The sequence below is a fragment of the Rhineura floridana genome, chromosome 4, assembly GCF_030035675.1.
Source record: "Rhineura floridana isolate rRhiFlo1 chromosome 4, rRhiFlo1.hap2, whole genome shotgun sequence".
Classification (NCBI taxonomy): domain Eukaryota; kingdom Metazoa; phylum Chordata; class Lepidosauria; order Squamata; family Rhineuridae; genus Rhineura; species Rhineura floridana.
In genome coordinates, this window is record NC_084483.1 from 178,739,606 (window position 1) to 178,752,314 (window position 12,709).

The window sequence follows — 12,709 nt, forward strand, 5'->3', positions numbered from 1 at the left end:
TCCTCTCTTTGAAGGGCTCTATGGCAGTGGTTCCCAACCTGGGGGCTGGGATCCCCAGGGGGGGCCGCGAAGTAATCCAGAGGGGGGCGTGAACAGTAAAGAAAAGAATTATTTATTAATTTTTTAAAAAAAGTCTTCACTCCCTCTACACTGTCTGCTTTCCACTGCCGCTGCAGATGACACCTCCCCCTTGCTCCAAACGAGAGGGGAGGCCTTTTGCTGAAGCGCCAGAGCGTCTTTCAGGCGCACTAAGGGCAGGCATTTGCCTATAAAATACATGGCAGATGCCAAAGGAGGCTGAGGGTGGAGCTACCAGGAAGAAGAGGGGATTACTATCACTGATTCCCGTCTCCTTGCACTGCCGCTACTGGCAACACCCTTGCTTAGAATGAGAGGAGAGGGCTTTTTGTGAAGCAAAAAGAAGCAAGCCTGCAAAGAAAGGCTGCTTTCTCCCTTCCTTTCTGGCAGCCAGCCTGCCTCCCTGGGGGGAGGGGGTCACAATTTCTTTTCAGCTTATAAAGGGGGTCCCATGCTCATAAAGGTTGGGAATCACTGCTCTATGATTCAAGTCCAGTTTAAAGATAAAGAACCCGAAGAAGGGACAGCAGGAGAGGCCATCTGTCGGGAATGTTTTGATTTGGATTCCTGCATTGCACGGGGTTGGACTTGATGGCCTTATAGGCCCCTTCCAACTCTACTATTCTATGATTCTATGAAGTTGGTCATCAGCAGTGAGCACCTGGACAGCAGACTGAGCAGCCACACACATCACTCAGTCTCATTCTTCCCCATGATGGCGAGATGCATTTTGAAATGTGCCACCCACTATGCCTTAATCCTTGTAAACCTTGTAAAAATGCAGACACAATTTGAGTTGGTCTTTCACAGTCCAATCCACTTCCTTTGTAGCTTGGAAGAATTTGGTAACATGTTCAACTGAGTTTGCATTTTTACAAATGTGTAGGGCAGTACAATATCTCAGAGAGGAGGTCAGGTCTCCTGCTCCCCTGGTGCATTCACTATCCAATTTCGTTGCTTTTTAAAGTTTGATAGAAATTTCTGTTGGCTATAGGTATGTTCTTAAACCACCACTTTTTTTTTCTATTAGTGAATTTCTCAGCTTTTTAATCTGGGAGGTAAGAAATAGGATCCTATGCAAGTTTGCTGAGAATAGATTGAAGAAGCTGAGAGCAATGCCATCAGGAGTCTAGACAAACAGGCTAGACTCCTAGCAGGGGCACCAAAGGCGGAATGGTCAAAGCTGAGACACCAGACTAAGATGCATCCAAACTCAGAGGAAGGCAATGGTAAACCACCTCTGAATATCTCTTACCATGAAAACCCTATGAGTATCCAAAATGCAACATGAGATAGTGCTGGAAGATGAGACGCCCAGGTCAAAAGACACTTAATGAGCTACTGGGGAAGAACAACGGACAAGTATGAGTAGCACTGTGACTAATGACGCAGCTGGATCACAGCCAAAAGGAAGCCCAGAGGCTAGTGCACACAAATGAGAAAGGAGAGTCCGGAGTTGTACGATGCACACAATAGTAACATAGAATGTGAGAAGCATGAACCAGGAAAAGTTAGAAATTGTCAAGCAAGAAATGGAACATATCAACATTACAATACTTGGGGTGAGTGAATTAAAATTGGCGGGAATGGGACATTTTCAATCAGGCAACTACAAAATATTTTATGGAGGAAATGAGAAATTAAGAAGAAATGGGGTTGTTTTAATAGTGAGAAGTGATGTAGCAAAAGCAATTAGGAGCTACAACGCAAGGTCTGAGCAAGTGATATCAATGAGATTAAACGGGAAACCTATTAAGATAACCATCATCCAAGTTTATGCTCCAACGGCAAATGCAGAAGAAGAGGAATTGGAGAGATTTTACGCAGAAGTACAGGAAGAAATTGATCCCACACCAAAGCAAGATGTGCTGATAATCCTGGGGAACTGGAATGCAAAAGTAGGGAACAGAGAAGAACTAGGAATTGTGGGAAAATGGGGCTTAGGAGATAGAAATGAAGCAGGAGAAAGGCTTATTGAATTCTGTGAAGCCAATAATTTGTTTCTTGCGAACACATTTTTTGAGCAACCGAAAAGACGACTGTAAACGTGGACATCACCAAATGGTCAGTATAGGAATCAAATTGATTATATAATTGGAAGCAGAAGATGGAGAAGTTGCATACTTTCTGCAAAAAGACCAGGAGCAGACTGTGGTACAGATCATGTACTAGTCATATAGAAAATCAGAGTAAAGCTAAAGAAGAAAAACAAAGCAATCATAATGCTAAAATACAATTTAAATAACATCCCAGAAGAATATAAAGATCAAATAAGGAACAGACTTATTGTCATGGGGCATGCCCGCCCGTGACATCATTTGGGCCTGCCCCATGACATCACTAGGGCCCACCCCTCAAATCTCAGGTTTTGGGATGCTTCTGACCTGGCAACCCTACTCCTGTGCAGTCATGCTTAGGATAGGTAAAACTCACCATGGGGGTGGAGAAGGGAGGGAGGGAGGGGAGAGGCAAGGAAGGGAGGGGAGGGGGAGTGAGGAGGAGGGTATTGGAAGGGGAGGGGCAGGAGGGATGAAGGAAGGGGAGGGGCAAAAGGGAGGAGGAGAGGGCAGGTTTGATTATTTGCATGCTTTTTGAGTTCAATCAGATTTATTCCTGTACAATCATGCTTAGATAAGTGAAAGTAACTTGGGGGAGGGGCAGGGAGGGGAGGCGATTGGGTGGGCGGGCGCTGGGCAGAGGGAAAGCCCCTTTCATTTCCAAAAGGAAAACATTGTGGACAGTATCATAGTTTTTCAGGGTTTCCCCCACCTTTTTATTCTATAGAAGGCACATGTAGTCTCACACCCACATTTAAACCAAAGCGTCACTGGCCATATCCACACTAGACCTTTATTTCACTTTAGACAGTCATGGTTCCCCCAAAGAATCCTGGGATGTGTAGTTAGTGAAGGGTCCTGAGAGTTGCTAGAAGAGGCCCTATTCCCCTCAGACAGCTACAATCCCCAGAAGAGTGGCTGACTGTTAAACCACTTTGGCCACTGGAGCTCTGTCAGGGGAATAGGAGTCTCCTACCAACTCTCAGCACCCTTCACAAACTACACTTGCCAGGATTCTTTGGGGATAGCCATGACTGTGAGTCTGGCTTTTAGAACACTGACAGTTGGTTATCATTGACTCCAACATTAAATCTTTTATAATTAAAAATCAGCCATGCATTTTTTAAAAACTTTTAAACTGCAGAAGATGAAGGTCATAGTATGGGGCACGGTCAGTAATAGGATTACAGGTTCTCTATGAACATGGCTGATTTTTAATTAATTTCAACAAATTATGAGAACTCTGTCAGAAAAAAGTCCAAAGGGGTCTGGATTTTTTTTTCTTGTTTTACACTGTGAACTCTCGGTTCTCTTTGACTGTTTTGTGTATCACCATGAAAATTTATAAGGTTGTTCAGCAAGCATTTCTGAGTTCAGTACTATACATTTTGTAAGGTTTTGTTTTGAAATGAGCTTATGGGAAGCAGCAGAATGGCATGGGGGGATATTTTCAATTTAACATTGCGGAATGTGAAAAATCCATGCCGGCTATAGTATACAGCCGCTCTTGTAGCTGTATAATCATTGTTAATAACAAACTGTAAGGGATGCCATGGTTACAGTTGAGAGATGAGTATATTTAACTTATTGCCCAAAACCAAAGGTTATGACAGGCTTGGATACATGCTGAAAAAGTTACTGAAATTGAAAAGCCAGGTGGTGTTTCTTTACAAGTTAGAATTGGCTAACGGATGTCTACAAATACCTCAGTAATCCTGTGTTGAAATCATCCGATTGGTAAATTGATTAGTGACACCACATTTAAAAGAAGATGCCCTGAAAAAAAATGTTTTCCTAACCACTGCAGACTTTTGAATAAGACATACTATCACCCTAAATCCAACACAGGAAAAAAATGTTAGTCTTGCAGCTGGTCACTAACATTTATAGCTTTGGACATTGGGGCTTAGTCACAAATATTATTTTTATGAGAAGCCTGAATGTGGTGTAGCTAGAGGTATACTGTAACTTACAACCAACCAACTCCCTTTTGTTTTCTACACAGGCTTGATTTTCTGAGTTTTCTTGTACAGTTTACATTACCTGTTTCTTTGTAAAAGGTTTTGTGAATGAGTAATAGGGTTGCCAATATTATTACCCGTCCCTGTTTCTGTGCTTTAGTCACAGACATTAGCAGATGAAGATGAGTGTTACCTCTCTAGAGCAGTCTGCTCTTAAAGGTGCAGGATCAAGTGAGTCCATTGTTCTCGGAGCAGTTTGGCTGAGTGGGACTTGCCTTCCTCATACTAAATAATAAAAGAACATAAGAAGAGTCCTGCTGGATCCAACCAATAGCCTATGTAGACCAGCATCCTGTTTCCTACAGTAGCCCAGGAGGTACTTCCAAGAAGCCCGTAAGCAGGGCATGAAGGCGACAGCCCTCACCTGCTTCTTGGGGGCATCCTGTTTCTGAACCTGGAGGTTTTTATATAGCCATCATGAGTAGCAATATAACTTGGTAAAATTAGATGCAATTGCAATCAAATTATTTATTTATTCAGTTTGTATGCTGCTTTTCCACACCAATGTTCCCAACGCGGCTCAACACAGCAGAAAAAATGTCTATCAAAATAGCATTACAATAACAGTTCAATGTAAATTCAAACACAATATCACAATCCAAACAAATAATTTCTTTTGATAATATAAAAGTTATAACTTTTAAAATACATTATAAAATAAACTATCAGAACATATGAACTAGAGTCAGACATGAAAAACATTTCCAATACAGTCAAACATCAAGAAAAATATAAGCATATAAGGAGCAGCGTGCTTGCAAAGTGCTTGTGGGCTTCCTGGAGGCATCTGGCCAACCATAGTGGGGGAAAGAGATATTTAACAGCAGAGAGGGAGCATTAATGTTCTCCAACCCCTCACTGATATTTTCAATCTTCATTGATGCTGGTTTGTAGATAAGAAAGGTGAGTGTCTGAATTTGTATGTAGACACAAACCATTGACTTTGACAGGGTGTTACCTGTTTATGACAGTGATAAATGAGACTTCAAAAGCCACCCAACCTTGTCTGGCTAAAAGGTCTCCTATAATGAAGGGATAATTTGCTGTTGTCATGACACCCAACAGGCTTTGAAAATTACCAGCAGCATAATTAAGCAAACTTTTACTTGTAATGAATATTTTTAAAAAGCCCTGATTACAAAAATGCTTTCTTTTCTTTTCTTTTTGGGGGGGGGGAGATAATTCTGAAGTTGAGGCTGAACGTGAGACTTTTTGCATTTCATGTTCTACCACTAAGCCCCAAACGGTGTCCATGCTCTTTTGAGACACAAAGCAGCACCTAAGGCTCATGAAGTTATTTTCGCACCTGGAGCAGAAAATACCATGCCTCTTCCCCTCCTTAGGATGATGATAATAATAATCAACAGCTTCTGCCACCGCCGCCACTACTACTGCTGCTGCTTAAATACCTAACAGATCTCAGCCTTTTTGTGACACCCCAAATCAGCTGCCTGTCATCTCATCTGCCTGATGATAGAGCCGGCCCTATCTCTCAATGTGGTTAGGACTCTATAAGAATCATGATTGTGCAGAAGTGTAGTTTTTTTAAAAAACCAACCTTGTTTAAGTTGTTATGGCTGCACTAATGGTGTGTTATGGCTGCTGGTGACTATTCCTTTGTTAGGCTAATAGCCGAGGATGTTCAGATGATGTTTATAGTAAATGAGAGATAATGACAGGGAATGGTTTCCTAATGAATGGAGATCTCTTGTTCTATTGATAGAGTTATTTATTTATTATTAAATTTATATACCACCCTTCCTCCCAAAAGTAGCCCAAGGCAGCAAAGAAGTGATAAAACACTAAAAACATATTTAAAACACTTTTAAAAAATCTTTTAAAAAGTCTTAAAAAGATATTTAAAGACCATTCCAATACAGACAAAGTTATCTGCTTAAAAGGCTTGTTGAAAGAGGAACATCTTCAATAGGTGCCTAAAAGACAACAGAGACAGAGTGTAAGGAAGTGTGGTCATCAGAGCTTAGAAAAGGGGAGCAGGCAGTGACACAGCAGAAGCAAGAGGAGGGCAGCTTCGGAAAAGGCCAAATAGGGACAGAGCGAGAGGGCTTGAAGCACTGTAGTTGCAGTTAGAGGAAACTTAGTGGTGACACTGCTTTTTATTTCTAATTACATTTATATCCCATCCTTTATCCAAGGAGCTCAAGATGACAGATGTGGTTCTCTCCCCCCCTCATTTTATCCTCACAACAACCCTGTGAGGTAGGTTAGGCTGAGACACGAGGACTGGCCAAAGGTCTCCCTGCTCAAGTGGGGATTTGAACCCTGCGTTCCCAGGTCCTAATCCAACATTCTAATCACTGCACCAAACTGGCTGCAATAATTGAATAGCCCCTTGTCCTTACTCCTTTAGATATTCTTCTGCTTTGTCAGGACTGCCCATTTTCCTCTACATGACACATTCTGCTTGTATATCTATACAGAAAGCAAATATGGAGATACTTTAAGTGTCCAGTCCACTGCTCTCCATTTTCAAAGAGAAAAGCTTAACCATGTTACTCATAAGTAACTCCTACTGAATTCAGGCTTACTCCTAGGTAAGTGGGGTTTGGATTGCAGCACCAGCAGTGGCTGACCCTGGAAGTGGCAAGGGCATGATTACATGTTTGGAAGTATGTGGACAAGGGCTGGTGCAGGGGTGGCAGAAAGATTTCCACTGAATGCAGGAGTGGCAAGGAACTATTCAATGCATGGAACTGACCGACAGCATGAGAGAGAGACAGAGAGAGAGAGAGAGAGAGCGCACATAAGAAGAGCCCTGCTGGATCAAACCAAAGACCCACCTAGTCCAGGATCACATTCTCATGCCTATGCGAAGCCTGCAAGCAGGACCTGAGTACAACAGCCTTCTCCCCACCTCTGATTCCCAGCAACTCGTATTCAGAGTACGTAGCCATCACGACTAATAGCAGTGACATAGCATAGAGTAGCACTGCTCCATGTCAGTGGGGCAATAGAATCCACTCTGGATTTTAGTCCAAACTTTCAAGAATCTGTCCAAGGTGCTGCACTTTGGTCAACTTCTTGAAAGTTTTCACTAAAATCCAGAGCAGATTCCACTGCTCCACTGACATGGAACCACCAGCAGCCACTGACTAATAGCCATGATTAGCCTTATCCTCCATGAATTAGTCTACTGCCCATCAAAGTCAGTGGCCTTCACTACACCTTGTGGGAGCAAAATTCCACACTTTAACTGCGTGCTGTGTGAAAAAGTACTTTCATTTGTTTGTCCGGAATTCAGTTTCTTGGGATGACACTGCGTTCTAGTATTATGAAAAAGGCTTTATACCTTGCATAATTTTATACACCTCTATAATGTCCCCCCCTTTTTTAAAATAAAGGAGATAGAGAGCACATTGGAGACATAATATCTGCGTTATTTGCAGAATCAGGAGCAGCGCTTAAGTGAATGCAAAGAAGCATTTACACAAAGCAGCACATCCTCTCTCCCCTCCATCAGATGCCCAGCACTACCCTTTCAACCAACTCTTAACCATTGTTTTTGTCCCTGTCTTCCTGTCTCCATTACAACTGCTTTAATTGCCATTTGTCACAAACTCATGTCCCCTGACCTCATCTCTGCAGGTGAATTGTCCATTCAGGAAACATCCATAGCCATTAAGGAACATTAAAGTTCCTTTGTGTCCCAGCCTTGACTCCCATCTGGAATCACTTTAGGTAAAACCATAGTAACCGACCCATTCGCAGTAATTAGACAGCAAATTTGCAACAATCCCAACCCTGGCAAAGAAGAGCAAAGCTGGCTTGTTTTGCAAGCATATTACAGATTCCAAAACAGCACTTCTAGAACATGTCCAAAGTACACTTCCTAAAAAGAATTTGGGATGTTTTCCCCCTTGCCTTTACACTATGGTTCTCAAAGAAGTTACCTTGCAGCTCTTGGTATTTTTGCTGTTATGCTATTTAATACTGCAATGTATAGATGTGTCCAGTGTCCTTGTATACTGGCTTCTGGATCAAGGATATGAGTGTATATTTTTTGACTGAAGTATATGTTGCCTTTTATTATTGCCTTATTTATTGATATATTTGAACTGAAGGAATCTATTGATTTCATGTTTATGAATTTTGTATTACTGTCTACTGACTGGCAATGAATGTTCAGAATTTCAGAGATGGATCTTGTGGAAATGCCCAGGACTGGATATCGACCTTCTGCACGCAAAACTTGTGCATTGCCACTGAGATGTAACTCTTCCCCTATTTTATCAAATACTCACCGTATGTACACAAAAATAGCAGACCTCATAGACACATAGTGGTTATTTGAAATGTGTATTTGCAATAGCCTTTTTTTGAAAAATAACAGTAATGTGCAAGAGGGGCAGCATTTTGGAGAAACAGCACATGGGGACAGGTCTGTATTTGCATGTTTGTTTAGATGTTTGTGTCAGCATTGCTTAATATGCTTTTTAATAATTTTTTTAACCCTTTTAAAAAAGTTTTTAAAATGTTTTTAATGCTGTTTTGTCTTAATGTATTTTAGGATTTGTTTTTATGATGTTTTAAAGTGGTTTTAGTGCCTTGTTTGCCGCCCTGGGCTCCTGCTGGGAGGAAGGGCGGGATACAAATTAAATAAATAAATAGGTGTCTGAATTTCTAAGTACATAAATGAGCAGCGGAGATGTACATATAAATTCCTGCCATTGTACTGCATCTTTATTTCTTTGTCATAATGAAGCCAAACCTGTACAGGGGGACAGAAGAGGTAGGCTTAACATGCTCTTCTCATTGTTTAAAGTCCACTAACAGTGAAATGTGTTTGGAGGATAATACCTCATCTAAGTTCCAATGTACCTAATTAAAATTAATCTTCCACCACTTACTGTGAAATGAATAGGAGCTGTGCAAAAACACTGCTGTAATATTGTGCAATATTCTTGCAATTCTTGTTCATTTTAATGGGGGCTTTGCAGGAAACTTTTTCAATGGATGGGGCTCTTTGTATTGCTCCCCCTGAGGATCATCCTCCTAAAGCAGTGTTTTTCAACCTTTTAAAACCCTTTTAGCAAACATAAAAACCCCATGCCCCCATTCAAACCAGGCTTCCCTTATTATTTTATATTGTTTAAAAGGATTGAAATATCATAATATAAACAATATTTTGGGCTTAATGCTAAATCAGAGTGTGTGTGTATATATATATATATGTGTGTGTGTGTGTTATATATATTTGGAAATACCCCCCACCTGGTTGAGAAACACTATTCTAAAGGCAGATTCTTGATCAGTGGTGACCAGTGGAGAACCCCAGGATTCCAAGGAAATGTATTTTCTTGAAAAATAGCTTGTCCACCATTACTATAGGTTTTCTGCACTGCACAATCAGAGGGGCATGTTGAATACTGCAGGGAGAGTGCACTTAGTCTATGTGGGACAATGGGGGAAGTTCAACAGGACCTGGTCAGTGCTCAGCATGAACTCAATATGTGCCCTAGAACGGACCTCAGAAGCCTCTGGAATGCACAGGGATATCATTGAGGGTACACACTGGTTTCCCAGGGTTGAAATACTTCTCTGGTGATAGAATGTTTGAGAATCATTGTACTAAAGTGCCAGTTCCTCTATGACCAGCTAGGCCAGGGGTGGGGAACCTGCAGCCTTCCAAATATTGTTGGATTCCAACTCCCATCAGCCCCATCCAGCACAGCCTGGCAATACAGCTGTTTGTGTCCTTCCCTTCCTCCCAAAGATGCCCAGGGTGGTAAACATCAAAATGTTAAAACAATACAATTTAAAATAAAATAAAAACATATTTAGAGCAATTAAAACCATCTTACAACATTTTAAAACATTTAGAACATCTGCAAACATTTTAAAGCAATCACATACTCTCACAGTTACTCCATGCAAAGAAGAATATTCTCTTCACATAGGAAACTAGCATGGCAGGGAGGCCAGGCTAGAATCCTCCCTGACATCAGCTTGCCTATGTCAAGATAATTTTTTGTATGGAGTTTTCATTATATCGCTTCCTCAGACCGAAGTGGTACAGCCCAGATTCAAGTTGGCTGTCTCATTGAAATTGCAGGACATGAAAGCCCACCTGTTCTTAAGAGTGTGAAGTATCTTGTGTCACTTGCCTTCATAACAGTATGGGTTCTTTATTGTCTCCATTTTACAGATAAGGAACTGAGGCTGAGAGAAAATGATATGCTCAAGAACATGGAAATCAATGGGAAAAGGCGGCCACGGAATATTAGAAGAACATCTGTTTGCTCCTTATCAGCAGGCTTTTCTTTCAGCTGATAAAAGATTTTAGGCTTCCGATACAGGCTGTGAAATATTTTTAAAGATGATGGAAATTGGACTTTTCGTTAAAGCAGGAAGGGAGCAATATGTGGCATTTGCAATTTCACACATTCATTCATTTTAGTCCTGGAACCAGCATGCTCATTTCCCAACAGGACAGGAAATGAAAAAGGCCGTGCTGAATGGCTTATAAGAAATATTAACCTAATAGTCGCATACTTGTTTAAAACAAGGCAGGGGGACATGTGAATAGATAAAATGTACTCTCTAGAAAACAACTTCTTGCAACAGTTGTCATAACTTTTAAGCAGTATGCAAGGTCTTAATTGTGTATTATCTTTAGCTACAGGAGATGAACTCAGAAATCAGCCAAATCAATTCCAAGTAGACATTTCATGAAAATGAAATTAATGGGTTCCCATCTTCTATGAGCCAGAAAAGCAGAAGGCGTTATACAAGGAAATGCTTCAACCCACAATAATATCATTAAAATGATAGATTTTCATTTATCAGAATCAAACACAGAGGTTTTTCATGTAATAATGTATTAGATGAAATCTGCGATCGTTTTATTTGCAAATGATTCAGATTTGACATTGATGATGAAACGTGAAGCTAGTTTCATAGAATAGAATCAGAGAATAGTAGAGTTGGAAGAGGCCTATAAGGCCATAAAGTCCAGCCCCCTGCTCAATGCAGGAATCCAAATTAAAGCATTCCCGGCCGATGGCTGTCCAGCTACTTCTGGCCTCCAAGGTTGGAGAGCCCTCCACCTCCCTAGGAAATTGGTTCCATTGTCATACTGCTATAATAAGAAGTTTTCCTGATGTTCAGCTGAAATCTGACTTTCTGTAACTTGAGCCCATTATTCCATGTCCTGCACTCTGGGACGATTGAGAAGAGATCCTGGTCCTCCTCTGTGTGACAACCTTTCAAGTACTTGAATACTGCTATCATATCTGCCCTCAGTCTTCTCAAGGCTATATATGCCCGGTTCTTTCAGTCTCTCATCACAGGGCTTTGTTTCTAGTCTCCTGGTCATCCTAGTAGCCCTCCTCTGAACCTGTTCCAGTTTGTCTGCACTCTTCTTAAAGTGTGGTGTCCAGAACTAGATGCAGTACTCCACATGAGGCCTAACCAATGCTGAATAGAGGGGAACCAGTACTTCATACAATTTGGAAACCATACTTCTGTTAATGTAGCCTAAAATAGCATTTGCCTTTTTTGCAGCCATATCACACCATTGGCTCCTATTCACCTTGTGATCCACAATAATTTCAAGATCCTACTTGCATGTAGTATTGCTGAGCCAAGTATCCCCCATCTTATAACTGTGCATTTGGTTTCTTTTTCCTAGGCGTAGAACTTTGCACTTATCCCTGTTAGATTTGATTATGTTCATTTCAGCCCAATGCTCCAGCCGATCAAGATCTTTGGATTTTATTTCTGTCCTCCAGGACATTAGCTTTTTGTTTTTGGAATCTGCAAATTTGATAAGCATTTCCTGTACCTCCTTATCCAAGTAATTAGAAGAGCCCTGAGCCCTGTGGCACCTCGCTCATTACCTCCCCCAGTTTGAGAAGGAACCGTTGATAAGCACTCTTGGAGTATGACTCTGTAGCCAGATGTAGACCCACTTGATAGTTATTCCATCCAGGCCACATTTAGCTAATTTGCTAATCAGAATATCATGGGGCAGTTTATCAAACACTTTGCTGAAGTCAAGATATATTATGTCCACATAATATAAAAAAACAAAAAATACCACTGACCCAATCTCACATTTTTTCCTATTGAATTTTGAAAAATAATCAGGAGGATTGGGGATTTTAAAACATTAGCATATACCAACCTCCTCTAGGATGCACACCTTAACATGGTGAGGGGATTGAAAGTGTCGAAGAAGCTGAGAGCAATGCCGTCAGGAGTCTAGACCAAGAGACTAGACTCCTAGCAGGATCACCCAAGGCAGAAAGGTCAAAACTGAGACACGAGAATAAGATGCATCCAAACTCAGAGGAAGGCAATGGTAAACCACTTCTGAATACCTCTTACCATGAAAACCCTATGAACAGAGTATCCAAAATGGAATACAAGATAGTGCTGTAAGACGAGACCCCCAGGTCAGAAGGCACTCAATGAGCTACTGGGGAAGAACAACGGACAAGTACGAGTAATGCTGTGACTAATGACGCAGCTGGGTCAAAGCCGAAAGGAAGCCCAGAGGCTGATGCGCACAAATGCGAAAGGAGAGTCTGG